At 50.6% G+C, this 19,612-nt stretch overlaps 1 protein-coding gene across 1 annotated transcript in view; it reads left to right on the top strand.

Moving 5' to 3' along the window:
• The first annotated feature begins 1,690 nt into the window (after positions 1–1,690).
• Positions 1,691–19,612, top strand: part of RUSC2 (RUN and SH3 domain containing 2) — a 187,725-nt gene continuing 169,803 nt past the window's right edge. Inside the window, exon 1 of the mRNA XM_029581846.1 lies at positions 1,691–1,868. The gene's annotated coding sequence lies outside the window, so the exon portion shown is untranslated. The remainder of the gene's footprint in view (positions 1,869–19,612) is intronic.

The raw sequence follows: 19,612 nt of genomic DNA, 5'->3' as shown, positions 1-19,612 counted from the left end.
TTCTCATAACAGTGGGGAGGAACTCATCCCCTATTGCAGGGGAATTCATATCCTATAGCAGTGGATTAATTCCCTATAGTGGTGGTGGGGGGTTTCATACCCTATAACAGGTTCATTCTCTATAGTGGAAGAAATGAATCCCCTATAGCACTGGATTAATTCCCAGTACCAGAAACTTCATTCTTAATAGTGGGGAGAATTCATTTTCTTAGCAGGGGGGTTTCATCCCTTATAGCAGTGGGCTCACTCCCTCCCTCCCTCCCTATAGTGGGGTGTTTCATCTCCTATTGCAGGGTGCTTCATCCCCTATAGCAGTGGGTTCATTGCCTATACTAGGAGGAATGCATTCCCTTTGCAGGGGATTTCATCCCTAGAGCAGTAATTTCATTCCCTATAGTATATAGGGGAATTCATATCCTTTAATAGAGGGTTAATTCCCTTTGCTGGGGGTTTCGTCCCTAGAGCAGTAATTTAATTCCATATAGTATATAGGGGAATTCATATGCTTTAATAGAGGGTTAATTCCCTTTGCTGGGGGTTTCATCCCCTAGAGCAGTAATTTCATTCCCTATAGTATATAGGGGAATTCATATCTTTTAATAGAGGGTTAATTCCCTTTGCTGGGGGTTTCATCCCTAGAGCAGTAATTTCATTCCCTATAGTATATAGGGGAATTCATATCCTTTAATAGAGGGTTAATTTCCTTTGCTGGGGGTTTCATCCATACAGCAGTAATTTCATTCCCTATAGTATATAGGGGAATTCATATTCTTTAATAGAGGGTTAATTCCCTTTGCTGGGGGTTTCATCCCCTAGAGCAATGGGTTGATTTCTTATGGTGGGGGAATTCATCTCCTCTCCTCCATAGCACTGGATTTACTTCCTTTGGCAGAGGGTTTCATCTCCTATAGAAGTGGGTTAATTTGCTATACCTGTAATGAATAGATTGTTATGAAATGTGCACATTGCTTTGAGCTTGGTTGTGACAGTGGTTGATAAATAAACAAATGCATTCATCCTCTGTTGGTGGGTTTACTCCCAGTAGGTGTGGGGGGGGGGGGGGGGGGGACACACACACACACCTATAGTACTGTGTTTATTCCCTATAATGGAAGGAATCCATCCCCTATAACAATAGGTTTATCCCCCAAACAGTAGTGAATTTATTTCTTATAATGGGAGTTTTCATCCTCGGTGGTAATAGGTTTATCCCCTAGGGGTTTCACCCTCATATCCGTCAGGTGACTTCCTAGCCTGTGTGTGTGTGTGTGGTTCATCCCCTATATCAGTATGTTCAGCTTCTATAGTGGGGGGGGGGGGGGGGGGGGGGATGCATCCCCTATGGCGGGAATGTTTTGCTCCCTGTTGTGAAGGAAATTCCTGCTCTATAGCGAGGGGGGGAGGGGTGCGGTTATCCCATAGAGAAGCAGGTTAATTTCCTATAATGAGGGGATGGGGATTCATCTCCTATAACGGGGGGGAGGGGGGGTATTTAACTCCTAAGCTGAGGGCGGGGTGGGAGTTGCGTTCCTCTCTTGCCCTGTAACGGAGGGGGGGGGGGGGTGGGCTTTGAACCGCAAACATCCGCGCTCGCCCTCCAGCCGCAGCCGGGACTCCCCCACCCCCCCCATTCCTTGCCCGAGACGGAGCAGGGGGGAAAGAGGCGCTCCAGACGAGGGGGCGGGGCGGAGCGGAGGAAGAAGGGCTCCCTCCCCCGCCCTGCCCGGCACTGCGCTGTCAGCCCCGCCCGCTCCCGGCAGCAGCGGCGGCAGCGCCGTGTGAGTGCGCAGAGCCTCCGCACTGCCCGAGCAGGCGAGCGCGACCCCGGGAAGAGGAGGCGAGCCCACCGGGGGGGCCCGTCGGCCGAGGTAAGGGCAGGCTCTGCCGGCGATCGGGGGACCGGGCAGCTTTTCCGTGCACGCCAACCGGGGGGGCCGGGCTTTGGGCCGCGGGCTCTGCCCTCCGCCCTGGTAAAAGCCCGCAGCATCCTCCATTGTGTCTGCCATGACAGGCGGGCGGGGGGCAGGGAGCTGTCACCGGGCTGCTGCGGTTCTCCTGCCTCCTCCCTCCCCGGGCACAGCCCTGGCAGCACCGCGCCTGCCTCCGCTTGCAAGGCTTGGCGCGCGGAGGGGCGCGGGCCCCCGAGCCCGAGCCCTCCTAGGGATGGAGGGCAGAGGCTCAGGACTGCGGCGAGCCTGTGGCCAGGCCTCCGCTGCCAGGCAGGCAGTGACTGCGACCCATCGCCCCACAGCGGTACCCACGCAGCCTCCGCCCGCACATCCTACAGCACACTCATCACCTACGGGATCGGTGCAACACGTCTTACAGTGAGAGCACACACACACATGTATCATCCAGAATCAGCTACACACACACACATACCCTCCAGAACAACACAAACACACGCCCGCACATCCTACACACTCATCATGTACAGGATCAGTACAACACATCTTACAGTGTGAGCACACACTCACATGTATCATCCAGAATCAGCTACACACACACACACCCCAGTGCAACACAAACACACGCCCGCACATCCTACACACTCATCACCTACAGGATCGGTACAACACATCTTACAGTGTGAGCACACACTCACATGTATCATCCAGAATCAGCTACACACACACACACACACACACACCTCCGCCCGCACATCCTACAGCACACTCATCACGTACGGGATCGGTGCAACACGTCTTACAGTGAGAGCACACACACACATGTATCATCCAGAATCAGCTACACACACACATACCCTCCAGAACAACACAAACACACGCCCGCACATCCTACACACTCATCATGTACAGGATCAGTACAACACATCTTACAGTGTGAGCACACACTCACATGTATCATCCAGAATCAGCTACACACACACACACCCCAGTGCAACACAAACACACGCCCGCACATCCTACACACTCATCACCTACAGGATCGGTACAACACATCTTACAGTGTGAGCACACACTCACATGTATCATCCAGAATCAGCTACACACACACACACACACACACACACCTCCGCCCGCACATCCTACAGCACACTCATCACGTACGGGATCGGTGCAACACGTCTTACAGTGTGAGCACACACTCACATGTATCATCCAGAATCAGCTACACACACACACACACCCTCCAGAGCAACACAAACACACGCCCGCACATCCTACACACTCATCACGTACGGGATCGGTGCAACACGTCTTACAGTGTGAGCACACACTCACACGTATCATCCAGAATCAGCTACACACACACACACACACACACACACCTCCGCCCGCACATCCTACAGCACACTCATCACCTACAGGATCGGTGCAACACGTCTTACAGTGAGAGCACACACTCACACGTATCATCCAGAATCAGCTACACACACACACACACACACACACCTCCGCCCGCACATCCTACAGCACACTCATCACCTACAGGATCGGTGCAACACGTCTTACAGTGAGAGCACACACACACACACATGTATCATCCAGAATCAGCTACACACACACACATACCCTCCAGTGCAACACAAACACACGCCCGCACATCCTACACACTCATCATGTACAGGATCAGTACAACACATCTTACAGTGTGAGCACACACTCACATGTATCATCCAGAATCAGCTACACACACACACACCCCAGTGCAACACAAACACACGCCCGCACATCCTACACACTCATCACCTACAGGATCGGTACAACACATCTTACAGTGTGAGCACACACTCACATGTATCATCCAGAATCAGCTACACACACACACATACCCTCCAGAGCAACACAAACACACGCCCGCACATCCTACACACTCATCATGTACAGGATCAGGTACAACACATCTTACAGTGTGAGCACACACTCACATGTATCATCCAGAATCAGCTACACACACACACATACCCTCCAGAGCAACACAAACACACGCCCGCACATCCTACACACTCATCATGTACAGGATCAGTACAACACATCTTACAGTGTGAGCACACACTCACATGTATCATCCAGAATCAGCTACACACACACACATACCCTCCAGAGCAACACAAACACACGCCCGCACATCCTACACACTCATCATGTACGGGATCAGTACAACACATCTTACAGTGTGAGCACACACTCACATGTATCATCCAGAATCAGCTACACACACACACACACCCTCCAGAGCAACACAAACACACGCCCGCACATCCTACACACTCATCATGTACGGGATCGGTACAACACATCTTACAGTGTGAGCACACACTCACATGTATCATCCAGAATCAGCTACACACACACACATACCCTCCAGAGCAACACAAACACACGCCCGCACATCCTACACACTCATCATGTACAGGATCAGTACAACACATCTTACAGTGTGAGCACACACTCACATGTATCATCCAGAATCAGCTACACACACACAACCTCCAGTGCAACACAAACACACGCCCGCACATCCTACACACTCATCATGTACAGGATCGGTACAACACATCTTACAGTGAGAGCACACACTCACATGTATCATCCAGAATCAGCTACACACACACACATACCCTCCAGAGCAACACAAACACACGCCCGCACATCCTACACACTCATCATGTACAGGATCAGTACAACACATCTTACAGTGTGAGCACACACTCACATGTATCATCCAGAATCAGCTACACACACACACATACCCTCCAGAGCAACACAAACACACGCCCCGCACATCCAACACACTCATCATGTACAGGATCAGTACAACACATCTTACAGTGTGAGCACACACTCACATGTATCATCCAGAATCAGCTACACACACACACATACCCTCCAGAGCAACACAAACACACGCCCGCACATCCTACACACTCATCATGTACAGGATCAGTACAACACATCTTACAGTGTGAGCACACACTCACATGTATCATCCAGAATCAGCTACACACACACACATACCCTCCAGAGCAACACAAACACACGCCCGCACATCCTACACACTCATCATGTACAGGATCAGTACAACACATCTTACAGTGTGAGCACACACTCACATGTATCATCCAGAATCAGCTACACACACACACACATACCCTCCAGAGCAACACAAACACACGCCCGCACATCCTACACACTCATCATGTACAGGATCAGTACAACACATCTTACAGTGTGAGCACACACTCACATGTATCATCCAGAATCAGCTACACACACACACATACCCTCCAGAGCAACACAAACACACGCCCGCACATCCTACACACTCATCATGTACAGGATCAGTACAACACATCTTACAGTGTGAGCACACACTCACATGTATCATCCAGAATCAGCCACACACACACACATACCCTCCAGAGCAACACAAACACACGCCCGCACATCCTACACACTCATCATGTACAGGATCAGTACAACACATCTTACAGTGTGAGCACACACTCACATGTATCATCCAGAATCAGCTACACACACACACACACCCTCCAGAGCAACACAAACACACGCCCGCACATCCTACACACTCATCATGTACAGGATCAGTACAACACATCTTACAGTGTGAGCACACACTCACATGTATCATCCAGAATCAGCTACACACACACACACACCCTCCAGAGCAACACAAACACACGCCCGCACATCCTACACACTCATCATGTACAGGATCAGTACAACACATCTTACAGTGTGAGCACACACTCACATGTATCATCCAGAATCAGCTACACACACACACATACCCTCCAGAGCAACACAAACACACGCCCGCACATCCTACACACTCATCATGTACAGGATCAGTACAACACGTCTTACAGTGTGAGCACACACTCACATGTATCATCCAGAATCAGCTACACACACACACATACCCTCCAGAGCAACACAAACACACGCCCGCACATCCTACACACTCATCATGTACAGGATCAGTACAACACATCTTACAGTGTGAGCACACACTCACATGTATCATCCAGAATCAGCTACACACACACCCACACCCTCCAGAGCAACACAAACACACGCCCGCACATCCTACACACTCATCATGTACAGGATCAGTACAACACATCTTACAGTGTGAGCACACACTCACATGTATCATCCAGAATCAGCTACACACACACACATACCCTCCAGAGCAACACAAACACACGCCCGCACATCCTACACACTCATCATGTACAGGATCAGTACAACACATCTTACAGTGTGAGCACACACTCACATGTATCATCCAGAATCAGCCACACACACACACATACCCTCCAGAGCAACACAAACACACGCCCGCACATCCTACACACTCATCATGTACAGGATCAGTACAACACATCTTACAGTGTGAGCACACACTCACATGTATCATCCAGAATCAGCCACACACACACACATACCCTCCAGAGCAACACAAACACACGCCCGCACATCCTACACACTCATCATGTACAGGATCAGTACAACACATCTTACAGTGTGAGCACACACTCACATGTATCATCCAGAATCAGCTACACACACACACACACCCTCCAGAGCAACACAAACACACGCCCGCACATCCTACACACTCATCATGTACAGGATCAGTACAACACATCTTACAGTGTGAGCACACACTCACATGTATCATCCAGAATCAGCTACACACACACACATACCCTCCAGAGCAACACAAACACACGCCCGCACATCCTACACACTCATCATGTACAGGATCAGTACAACACATCTTACAGTGTGAGCACACACTCACATGTATCATCCAGAATCAGCCACACACACACACCCTCCAGAGCAACACAAACACACGCCCGCACATCCTACACACTCATCATGTACAGGATCAGTACAACACATCTTACAGTGTGAGCACACACTCACATGTATCATCCAGAATCAGCCACACACACCCACACCCTCCAGAGCAACACAAACACACGCCCGCACATCCTACACACTCATCATGTACAGGATCAGTACAACACATCTTACAGTGTGAGCACACACTCACATGTATCATCCAGAATCAGCCACACACACACAACCTCCAGAGCAACACAAACACACGCCCCGCACATCCTACACACTCATCATGTACAGGATCAGTACAACACATCTTACAGTGTGAGCACACACTCACATGTATCATCCAGAATCAGCCACACACACCCACACCCTCCAGAGCAACACAAACACGCGCCCGCACATCCTACACACTCATCATGTACAGGATCAGTACAACACATCTTACAGTGTGAGCACACACTCACATGTATCATCCAGAATCAGCTACACACACACACATACCCTCCAGAACAACACAAACACACGCCCGCACATCCTACACACTCATCACGTATGGGATCAGTACAACACATCTTACAGTGTGAGCACACACTCACATGTATCATCCAGAATCAGCCACACACACACACATACCCTCCAGAGCAACACAAACACACGCCCGCACATCCTACACACTCATCATGTACAGGATCAGTACAACACATCTTACAGTGTGAGCACACACTCACATGTATCATCCAGAATCAGCCACACACACCCACACCCTCCAGAGCAACACAAACACACGCCCGCACATCCTACACACTCATCATGTACAGGATCAGTACAACACATCTTACAGTGTGAGCACACACTCACATGTATCATCCAGAATCAGCTATACACACACACATACCCTCCAGAGCAACACAAACACACGCCCGCACATCCTACACACTCATCACGTATGGGATCAGTACAACACATCTTACAGTGTGAGCACACACTCACACGTATCATCCAGAATCAGCCACACACACCCACACCCTCCAGAGCAACACAAACACACGCCCGCACATCCTACACACTCATCATGTACAGGATCAGTACAACACATCTTACAGTGAGAGCACACACTCACATGTATCATCCAGAATCAGCTACACACACACCCTCCAGTGCAACACAAACACACGCCCGCACATCCTACACACTCATCATGTACAGGATCAGTACAGCACATCTTACAGTGTGAGCACACACTCACATGTATCATCCAGAATCAGCTACACACACACCCTCCAGTGCAACACAAACACGCGCCCGCACATCCTACAAACTCATCACGTACGGGATCGGTAGAACACATCTTACAGTGTGAGCAGACACACACGTATCATCCAGAATCAGCTACACACACACACACACCCCACACCACAGTGCAACACAAACACGCGCCCGCACATCCTACACACTCATCATGTACAGGATCAATACAACACATCTTACAGTGTGAGCACACACACACATGTATCATCCAGAATCAGCTACACACACACACATACCCTCCAGAGCAACACAAACACGCCCGCACATCTTACACACTCATCACATGGGATCAGTACAACACATCTTACAGTGAGAGCACACACACGTATCAAACAACATCAACCACACACACACACACACACACACCCTCCAGTGCAACATAAACGCGCCCGCACATCCTAAACACTCATCATGTTCAGGATGAGTACAAACACATCTTACAGTCTGAGCACACACATGTATGATACAAATTCAGCTACACACACAACACACATGCACCCTCCAGTGCAACACAAAGACACTCTCGCGCATCCTACACACTCATCACATACTGGATCGTACAAACACATCTCACAGTGAGAGCACACACGTATCATACAGCATCAGCTACACACACACCCTCGAATGCAACACAAACATGCTTTCCCACATCCTACACACTGAATTCATACAGGATCAGTAAAAACACATCCTACAGTGTGAGCAAACATATGTTATCATACTGCATCAACTACACAAACACACAGACCCTCCAATGCAACACAAACACGCACCCGCACATCATACACTCTCATCTCGTACAGGATCAATACAAATGCATCTTACAGTGTGAGCACACACGTATCATACAGCATCAGCTACACACACACACACACAGACATTGCACCCTCCAGTGCAACACAAATATGTGCTCGCACATCCTACACACTCATCACATATGGGATCAGTACAAACACATCTTGCATTGTGAGCACACACACACATATCAAACAGCACAAGCTACACACACACACACCCTCCAATGCAACACAAACATGAGCTCGCAAATCCTACACATTCATCACGTACAGGATCAGTACAAACACATCTTAAAGGGTGAGCACACACAGGTATCATACAGCATCAGCTACATACACACACATCCTCCAGATCAACACAAACTCGCGCTCGCACATCCTCACACTCATCATGTACGGGATCAGTACAAACACATCTTACATTGTGAGCACACACACACACATATTATACAGCATCATCTTCACACACACACATGCACCCCTCAATCAGCACACACACACACAACCTCCAATGCAACGAAAACACACACTCGCACATCCTATACACTTATCAAATAAAGGATCAGTACAAACACATCTTACAATGTGAACACACACACACATGTATCATCCAGCATCAGCTACACACTCACAAACACACACAAACACGCGCCCGCACATCCTACACACTCATCACATACAGCATCAGTACAAACACATCTTACAGTGTGAGCACACACGTATCATACAGCGTAAGCTACACACACACACACACACACACACATACACAAAACCTCCAATGCAACCCAAACATGCTTTCCCAAATCCTACACAATACATACAGGATCAGTATAAACACATCTTACATTGTGAGCAAACACACGTATCATACAGCATCAGCTGCATGCACACACACACACACACTCACTCACACCCTCCAATGCAACACAAAGATGCACTCACACATCCTACACACTCATCACATACAGGATCAGTACAAACATATCTCACAGCGTGAGCACATATGTATCACACAACATCAGCTACACACATACATACATACCCTCCAATGCAACACAAACACGCATTCAGACATCCTTCATTCAGCATCAATCAACATACTCATCATATACAGTATCAATACAAACACATCTTACAGTTAGCACATACATGTATTATACAACATCAGCTATACACACAGACACACACACACACACACACACCCTCCAATGCATCACAAGGTGTTAACACAAACATGCTCTCACATATCCTATACTCAGCATGAAACAACACCCGCAGAGAATACACTATACAGTATGAACACATGTCACAGTGTGAGCACACACATGTTTCATACAGCGTGAGCTCCCACACACCTACACATACATTGCACCCTCTAATGCAACACAAACATGCTTCCACACATCCTGCATGCTTCATGAACCAACACACTCAGAGCCAACAATATCAGTACCAATATATCCTACAGTGTGAGCACACCCATGTATCATCCAGCGTGATCTCCCCCCACCCCTGCATATACATACACATGCATCCTCAATGCAGCACAAAATAATTTTGCACATCCTACACTCAGCTTCAGCCAACACACTCACAGCCAACAATATGAGTACCAAACCATCTTACTGCGTGAGTACACACATGTATCATACAGCGACAGCTGCCCATGCATACATACACACGCATCCTCCAATGCAACACACATTGTGAACACAAGAACGCTTCTGCACATCCTACACTCAGCATGAACCAACACTCTCATAGGCGGCAATATCAGTATGAACACATCTTACAGTGTGAGCACACACATGTATCATACAGCGTGAGCTCCCCCCACACATACACACATATCTTCCACTGCAACACAGACACGCTCTCGCACATCCTGCACTCAGCTTGACCCAACACTCTCATAGGCGGCAATATCAATAAGAACACATATTACAGTGTGAGCACACACATGTATCATACAGCGTGAGCTCCCCCACACATACACACATATCCTCCAGGGCAACACAGACACGCTGTCGCACATCCCACACTCAGCATGAACCAACACTCTCATAGCCGGCAATATCAGTATGAACACATCTTACAGTGTGAGCCCACACATGTATCATACAGCGTGAACTCCCCCACACATACACACGCATCCTCCAATGCAACACACATTGTGAACGCAAGAACGCTTCTTCACATCCCACACTCAGCATGAACCAACACTCTCATAGCTGGCAATATCAGTATGAACACATCTTACGGTGTGAGCACACACATGTATCATACAGCGTGAGCTCCCCAACATATACACACGTATCCTCCAGGGCAACACAGACACGCTCTCGCACATCCCACACTCAGCATGAACCAACCCTCTCATAGCCTACAATATCAGTATGAACACATCTTACAGTGTGAGCACTCACATGTATCATACAGCGTGAGCTCCCCCTACACATACACACGTATCCTCCAGTGCTACACAGACACGCTCTCGCACATCCCGCACTCAGCATGAACCAACACTCATAGCCTGCAATATCAGTATGAACACATCTTACAGTGTGAGCACACACATGTATCATACAGCGTCAGCTGCCTACACACACATCCTCCAATGCTCACACAGTGGGAAGACGAACACACTCTCACACATCCTACACACAGCATGAGCTGACACTCTCATAGCCTGCCGTATCAGTACCCCCCTCCCCCATAAGCATGAACACCCCACATGCTGGTGACGGTGGCTGCACTGTCATGGCCACTCCTCTTTGCTTCTCCCATGGTTTTTTGTTTTGCATGCCGGTGCTGCTTTAGCCTCCTCCTTCTGCCCTGGGAGGCTGTTCCCTGCATGCGCTATCATTTCTGTGAAGAAAGATTATCCTGCTGTAGTGCCTGCAGCTTCAGACTGTGACCTCTTGTTCTAGAACGTTCTTTCCTCAGAAGCAGGTTTGCTTCTTATGCTTTGTTTATGCCTTTGAGATATTATCAACGTTTGTCATAGCTGGGGCTTCCGATGGTAGATTAAAACAGGAAAGCACCGGGGGGGGCGCTCTCCGTTGTAACAGATAAACACTTCCCTGCCCCGGGCGGTCCTTCTCTGGTGAAGCAGGGGTCGGTGCAAGGCTGCATCAGTGTGACAGCAGCAGCTGCAAGGTGCAGGAGCAGGGGACTGAGTCGCTCCCGGGTCCCGTCTCTTGCATGGATGCCAGAAGGAGGCAGGGCCTGGGAGCAGGAAGTATGTGCTGGTCCAGACCCAGGCCCCCTCGCCTTCAGAGACTGTCCTGCTACAGTCAGTCAGGCCTCGATCCCAGCCGTGCTGAGTGTTTGGGGAGCGCTGCTGGAAGAGGAGGCTGGCAAGCGTGCTGGGAGTCAGGAGGAACGCCGGGGTTGTGCTGGGAGTCAGGAGGAACGCTGGGGCTGTGCTGGGAGGGCAGAGAGTGCTGGGGCTGTGCTGGGTCTGCAGGAAGTATGTGCTGGTGCAGTCCCTGGCCCCCTCGCCTTCAGAGAATGTTCTGCTACAGTCAGGCCTCGATCCCAGCTGTGCTGGGTGTTTGGAGAGCGCTGCTGGGAGTCAGGAGGAACGCTGGGGCTGTGCTGGAGGGGGAAGAGTGCTGGGGCTGTGCTGGGAGTCAGGAAGTATGTGCTGGTGCAGTCCCTGGCCCCCTCGCCTTCAGAGAATGTTCTGCTACAGTCAGGCCTCAATCCCAGCCGTGCTGGGTGTTTGGAGAGCACTGCTGGGAGTCAGGAGGAACGCTGGGGCTGTGCTGGAGGGGGAAGAGTGCTGGGGCTGTGCTGGGAGTCAGGAAGTATGTGCTGGTGCAGTCCCTGGCCCCCTCGCCTTCAGAGAATGTTCTGCTACAGTCAGGCCTCGATCCCAGCCGTGCTGGGTGTTTGGAGAGCGCTGCTGGGAGTCAGGAGGAACGCTGGGGCTGTGCTGGAGGGGGAAGAGTGCTGGGGCTGTGCTGGGAGTCAGGAAGTATGTGCTGGTGCAGTCCGTGGCCCCCTCGCCTTCAGAGAATGTTCTGCTACAGTCAGGCCTCGATCCCAGCCGTGCTGGGTGTTTGGAGAGCGCTGCTGGGAGTCAGGAGGAACGCTGGGGCTGTGCTGGAGGGGGAAGAGTGCTGGGGCTGTGCTGGGAGTCAGGAAGTATGTGCTGGTCCAGACCCAGGCCCCCTCGCCTTCAGAGACTGTCCTGCTACAGTCAGGCCTCGATCCCAGCCGTGCTGAGTGTTTGGAGAGCACTGCTGGAAAGAGGAGGCTGGGAAGCGAGCTGGGAGTCAGGAGGAATGCTGGGGCTGTGCTGGGAGGGCAGAGAGTGCTGGGGCTGTGAGGAGCTCTGCTAGGACTGGGGAGGGGGGTGCGGTAGAAGAGAAAACATGGTAAGTAGGGCTTCTGATGATAAGTGCTTCCAAAATGTGTTGTTAATTTGAAATAATCAGAAAATGTAACCCAATAAATTGTTAGACCTGTGCAAAAATACAGAAAAAATGCAAGTCCGAGGCAGTTTATTAAAAAAAAAAACCCGCCAAGAATGCGTAAGATAAAATACAATAGTAAAAGCAATTTCCAGCTGCATAAAATATCACCCTGCTGGTAGCACTTCTCGATGTACACAGCACTGTACAGCTGCAACCGCCAGAAACATTCCACCCGGACAGCAGGTGGAAACGCGATCTGTGTCATCTCCAAAATAACTCGCCGTCCAGTCAGCCAAGCCTGCTAACCAGCCCGTTCCCCACCCTGACACCGTTACCCCTTCCCGCGCTCCTCGGCGCCGCCTTATCGAGACGGGCACGCTGGCGAGGCCGCGCGCTCTTCTCCTGCAGCCGTGCTTCCGGGAAATCACCGGAAAAGATCACCCCCAAGTCTCTCTCCTCATTGGTGCTCATCGGTGTCTCTTCTCCCCCACCCCCGCCGTCCCCCCATCACCATCCCCTACCATTGTCTACCTCATCCTTGGGTTTCTGCATCCAAAATACTAAGTCATTACAATGTTTTCGCACCGAGTCTTCCCTGTCAAGCATTTGACCCGTTACCGAGATCGCTCTTCATTCTGTCTCCTCCCTCAGGCCTGTCCACTCTATTACAGGTCTGGGAAAAATAATAAAAACCTTCCCACCAACCCTGAAAGCTTTCCTGCCAACTGCTTTGCAATATTACAGAAATATTGCCTAGAGCCGGTCCCGGGACGCATCCCTGAGGCACACCCCTCGTCGCCCTTCTTTCCTCAGAATGAGCTTGCTTTACCAGTACCCCCTGGTGTCTGTCAGCCACAGGGTTTTCCAGCCCTTTCTCGCCCAAGGCGCCCCTACATTAACAAAAACGTTGCGTGGCACGCCAGCCTCCACGGAGTGCGCAGGGCGGACAGGGAGGGGAAGCCAGTGGCCAAAATCGGAGCTAGAGAAGCCCCACCAGTCTCTCTTCCAGGGTTGAAAAGCAAAGGGAGAGAGTGCGCGGGCAGAGACACACGTGAACCTGTCGCCATGGCCCAGCTCCCTCTGTACACAAGTGCAGGAGCTGGGAGAGGTAGCCGAGGTGCAGGAAGCTGGCTCAGTTGGCTACCGTGGCTGCCGCCTGTGGCTGCCAGAGCTCCCCCACCGCTGCTGCTCCCAGCGCTCAGAGTGCGTCACATCCAGGGCTGAGTGCACGCTCTCCCCCATCTCACTCGGCCTGGGGCTAGGATCAGAGGCTGGAAATGGGTGGCCCGGAGCGGGAGAGCCGCGGAGGTGCTGTGCCCCGCACTGCGCGCGTTATATACAAAGCGGGGCCTGGCTCTCCGGCTGCCCGTTCATGACCGCACTCCAGGGCTCCTGCTGTCTCTGGGACGAGGAGGCAGGCATGACGGTGCGTCCTGGGAAAGGCACGCCTACGTGTTTGAGAGCCAGGGCTGGTGGCTCTTGGAGCTGCCGGGAGCAGATCCCAGGTGCTGGCCTGGATCTGAGCATCGGGCAGTGACGAACCTTTCCCCCTGGCGCAGCCGATCGGGCCCGAAGGCCCACTGGCTGGGAAGTCCTGGTCTGCCACTCCAACCGGTTTCTAATCCAGCCCCCTTCCCAGGCTCGTAGGCCAGTCGGCGCAGAAATGCAAGTGAAGCCCGTCTGGTGCTCTCCCCTGATCTCATTCTCTGCTCGCCCGACGCAAGACGTTGATTCCATCTCCCTGACAGGATCTCCCGCTGGTAAACTCCTGCCACCTTGCACCTCTGTGGCGCCTCCTTCATTGAGCCAGCGCTGAGGTCAGACCGAACGTCTCCCTATTTCCACTAAATTTTTTTTTTTCAGAAGCTTTTTATTTAAACAAAGGGCACACCCATCAGACGAAGGAAAACGTGAGCAGTACGGGAATAAACGATCGCAGCATCACGAGCAAAGCTATTTCCTCAAAATAGAGATCTGTCACGCCAAGCACAGTCAAGTCAAAAACGTCAGGACATCAGAGCCTGGGAAGAAATTAAGAAAGCAGTCCCCAGCAGGTCCAGGACTTCCCCCAGGGTCATATCTTTCAATCCTTCCCTTCAACAAATAAGGACACTTTTTTCCGAGAATTGCAGTTCCTACCAACTGCTTTTTCCGTTGAGGTGGACAAAGGGGGACTTTTCCAAATCGGGCAATGTCTGTGTCGGGAGGCTAATAAACCTCGCACGGTAAGAGCCTTATCTGAGCGGGATCTGGAACTTGTAACGTCCCTTCATAGCCCCAGCAACCCCCAAGCTGGCGGAGAGCCTTCCTATCAGTTGCCACTTCTTCCCAGAAGGAGGATGCCAGTGGGCAAGGAATAAGGTCCCGCTGGATCACAGCTGCGCCAGGCACGATGGAGAAGCTTGACCGTAAGCTCGACCCTGCGAGGGCACAGGGACACAGAATGTATCACCCGGAGGAGCGCGCAGGTCCCCATTCCACACCCAGATCCGAGGAGCCAGTGACACTATTATAGCACCGGCAGGTAGCTTAACGTCACCGGGGAGCTCCCCTCACCAGTGCAAATGCAAGCGGGGCGCAGTCCTCTCCACTTTGTATAACTCTACTGACTTCTTCAAAGGACGCCAACTGGTTCCCTTTTCCATAAATCTGCCACTCCCACATGTCTGGAAGGAACGAACGGTAAGAGAGCCTGGGATCCTTAGCCAATGGCATTACTGGAGAAAACCCAGAAACTGGGAGATTCAGAAACGTACTGGCCGGCTTCCAAGCCTGCACACCGAGAGGGCTATAATGGTGCTATGTCTCAGTATACGCCCAGCTCTCATGCACGGGGCATGCATAGTTAAAAGCAGCGGGAGCTCTATGCCTTCCGAGTTAGTTAAATCATTCTCGGATGCAGGGCATCGTAGCTGCCCGATACCTATTTCCACTTTTATTCATCTTTCTCCACTCCTGTCTCCGAAGACTGACTGAACAGATCGGGTCAATGAGCAGCTCCCACTCCTCCATTCAGAACCTCTCTCAGCTCCTTTAATGTCCTTGGATGCACTCCAGCCAGGCCCATTGCTTTGTCCACTTTCAGGTCTGCTCTCTTCTGTAAATAGAGGAACACCTACCCCCCCCCCCCCCCCCCCAACCATCATATGCACCTCTGCTGACTCAGCGATCCTGTCCTTGGTGGACTCTGGACTCTGCTTTTTCCTCGTTAATGAGAAAGACATCTCATCGGGCAGCAGAAGTCCCATAGGATGACTTAGAAATCTAAACCTGTATACCTTAGAGGATAGGAGAGACAGGGGAGAGATGACAGGGTCATTTCCATACCTGAATGGTATTAGCAATGCACAAGGAGCAAGCCTGTCTCATAGAAACACAGAAATGATGGCAGAAAAGAACCAAATGGTTCATCCAGTCTGCCCAGGAAGCTTCTTATGGTAGTATGTGCCACGCCATGCAGGTTATCCCCATGTTATCAGTTTCCCAGACCGTAAAAGTCCTTGGTTGCTGTCTGAATCCAATTCCCCTTTACCCCTTGCCATGGAAGCAGAGAGCAATGTTGGAGCTGTATCAAAATTATCAGGCTTATTGATTAAGGGTAGTAATTGCCACACCAGCAAGTTACCCCCATACACTCTTATTTCCATCCTTCGGCCTTTAGGGATCCACAGTGTTTATCCCATGCCACTTTGAAATCTTTCACCATTTTTGTCTTCAGCACCTCCTCTGGAAGGGCGTTCCAGGCATCCACCACCCTCTCTGTGAAGAAATATTTCCTGACGTTAGTTCTGAGTCGTCCTCCCTGGAGTTTCATTTCGTGACCTCTAGTTCTACTGATTTTTTCCAACGGAAAAGGTTTGACAATTATGCATCATTAAAACCTTTCAGGTATCTGAAGGTCTGTATCATATCTCCCCTGCACCTCCTCTCTTCCAGGGTGCACATATTTAGGTCCTTCAGCCTCTCCTCATAAGTCTTCCGATACAGACCCCACACAATTTTGGTCGCCCTTCTCTGCACCGCCTCCATCCTGTCTCTGTCTCCTTTGAGATGAGGTCTCCAGAACTGAACACAATGCTCCAGGTGAGGCCTCTCCAAGTACCTGTACAAGGGCATCACCACCTCCTTTTTCTTACTTGGTTATTCCTCTCTCTATGCAGCCCAGCATTGTTCTGGCTTTAGCTAGCGCCTTGTCACATTGCTTCGCCATCTTCAGATTGCTAGACACTATCACCCCAAGGTCCTTTTCCCAGTCCATGTGCATCGGTCTTTCACCCCCATCACATAAAGCTCTTTTGGATTGCCGCACCCCAGATGCATAACTGCAGTTCTTGGCATTGAATCCCAGCTGCCAAATCTTCAACCACTCTTCAAGCTTTCTTAAATCCCTTTTCATTCTCTCTGCTCCTTCCGGCGTGTCCACTCTGTTGCAGACCTTGGTATCATACGCAAATAGACAAACTTTACCTTCTATCCCTTCCGCAATGGGAAGGGCTGTTCTAGAACGGGGCTTCCCAAACTTTTTGCCGATGTGACCCCATTTCAGCAATGAAAAAGTCACATGGCTCCAGGTGACTACTAAAACCCTCGTGTTCCAGGCGATCTCCTCTCTCAGCCTCTACCATCTCCAGCCGATCCTCTCTTAACCTCTAACCCCTCCAATAGACCCCTCATCCCCCAGCTCCTCTCACCTCCCCAACCTCTCCTCCTTCCAACACCCTCCGGTCCTTTTTTGCGTTCCCACAGCTGATCCTCTCCTTCCCAAGCTCTTCTTATAAACCCCAACTGATCCTCTTCATCCCCTTCCCTCTCTCTCTCCGCCCAGGCTCACCTTTTTCCCCTCTTATCCCCACCAGCTCTTCTCTTACATCCTCCAGTCGATCTTCGGTCATTCCTCCTTTCTCACTATCCGCAGCCAGTCCCTCTCTACTTGATCCAACTCTCCAACGACTTGTACATCTGATCCGTCCTGTCAAACAGCCCCTCCAGAAATCCCCCTGGCCAGGGTCGGTGGCAACGTTTTTTGAGCCCCAGGCCAAAGGTGGATAACAGCTGGTGGGATGACAATGTAGGCCGATGACAGGGGCTGCGATTGAATTTTGGGTCGGTTCCATAGAGGAACCCCTCCCCCCCAGTCTACCCTCACTTGAGCCCTCCCCTCCCCTTGTGGCTGGTTCCGAGTCACGAGGTTAGCGTGGAGTCTCGGCTCCAGTGCAAGCTCGTAGGCCCCACAGTGGCCCACATCCCTCCTTGCACGAGGCTTCCCTGTGAGCACAGAAACTGCAGGGCCAGTGAGGGCCCTGCTGGCTCACAGGCCCCCCGCGCTGGTTTCTGCTTCTGATACCACTGCTGGTACCTGAAGAGGCCCCCTGTGACCCCCAGCTGAAGGTTCTGGGATCCCCATCTGGGGTCCCGACCCACAGATGGGGAAGCTGTGTTCCAGGACGAGGGTCATGATGGGAGAAGCAGCAGGAGATGTTTCTTCCCAGGCGTGGGGCGGAGGCTAAGACAGGAACGGAGTTTATGAGGGCCTGGGATCTTTAGCTGCTAAAAGTGAAGTGGTGCAGAAAGCACGATGGCCTGTGTTTAAGTGTTCATAGCAACAACAACAGCAAAAGGACTTTTTTATGTAATATTTCAAATATGCCCACGCTAGCAATATTTCTCACAAAAAGTGCTCAAAATCTGTGTAATTTTGAAGAAACCTGACACCGACGATGCATATAGCAGGGTCATTCGGTCTTATCCTCATATGCGGCAAAGTTCATAAAAGCACCTTCCGATGCTTGCACAGCAAGATTTAAATAGCTATTTTAAGTGCTCCGTCTGTATCCATATTAATGTATGAGACCCGACAGCGGCCGGTGTTTCGCAATCTACTGATTGCTTCTTCAGGAGTCGCAATATAAATTTTCTGGAAAATCAAAGAGAAAACAGACTGAGTAAATTTCTACAAGGTTGTATGTTACTTATCTTTTAGTGAAAGCAGCGTCTCCGATCTTACTTCTTAAAGACACCCAGTCTTGACAAAATTGAAAATGGGACAGAGAACGCCTTTATCTAATGAGACCTTTAAATATCCTGCTTTGCAAACCCACGTGATGACGTCAAAGGTGTCAAATTGCTATGGTTACACATCGTGATAGCGTCAGAAACGTCAAAAAACATAGTATCTTTCATTCATAAAGATACTTGGTATTCAGTCATAGAATTTAGACCTTCTGGATCCACAGTC

The sequence above is a fragment of the Rhinatrema bivittatum genome, chromosome 1 (assembly GCF_901001135.1).
Source record: "Rhinatrema bivittatum chromosome 1, aRhiBiv1.1, whole genome shotgun sequence".
NCBI classification, from domain to species: domain Eukaryota; kingdom Metazoa; phylum Chordata; class Amphibia; order Gymnophiona; family Rhinatrematidae; genus Rhinatrema; species Rhinatrema bivittatum.
The sequence above is the reverse complement of the archived record's forward strand: the minus strand, read 5'-3'. Positions and strand labels throughout refer to the sequence as shown.